This window comes from Lytechinus variegatus, chromosome 8 (assembly GCF_018143015.1).
Source record: "Lytechinus variegatus isolate NC3 chromosome 8, Lvar_3.0, whole genome shotgun sequence".
In the NCBI taxonomy this organism is placed as follows: Eukaryota; Metazoa; Echinodermata; class Echinoidea; order Temnopleuroida; family Toxopneustidae; genus Lytechinus; species Lytechinus variegatus.
This window is the reverse complement of record NC_054747.1, coordinates 1,549,736-1,550,413: the sequence shown is the minus strand read 5'-3', so window position 1 is coordinate 1,550,413 and position 678 is coordinate 1,549,736.

The following is a 678-nucleotide window of genomic DNA, read 5'->3' as shown; positions in this document are numbered from 1 at the left end:
AATTTTCTACGGACCTCCGTCTTCTTCAGGAGTATATACAATGTGTGGTATCAATCAGAGAGCGCATCCTCAGACATATGTTGTTATGATGACTGGCTGAGGATGCGCGCCCTTCACAGAAACATACATAGTAACGCTTGTTTGTAATTATCTAATTGTTACGTAACAATTAATATTGCGCAATAACATTTCTTGTTACGCAACAAGAAATTTCTTGAATTGCAACATCTCTTAAATTTCTTATTGTTGCGTAACAAGAAATGTTATTGCGCAATATTAATTGTTACGTAACAATTAGATAATTACAAACAAGCGTTACTATGTATGTTTCTGTGAAGGGCGCGCATCCTCAGCCAGTCATCATAACAACATCTGTCTGAGGATGCGCTCTCTGATTGATACCACACATTGTATATACTCCTGAAGAAGACGGAGGTCCGTCGAAAATTCGAGGAAATAAAAACTATATTGGCTTTGAAAGCATTACCATTTATCTTCAGCATATTTTGTTACTATAGTATTAGAGAAGCCAATACGTGAAACTTTAAGATATATATATATATATATATATATATTTATATGTATATATACACAACAAAGAAAGTAAGTCCTCCCTTGAACAAACATCAATAATTTCCGAACCAATGCGAGTTTTAATATATTTTTACATGAGCGTGT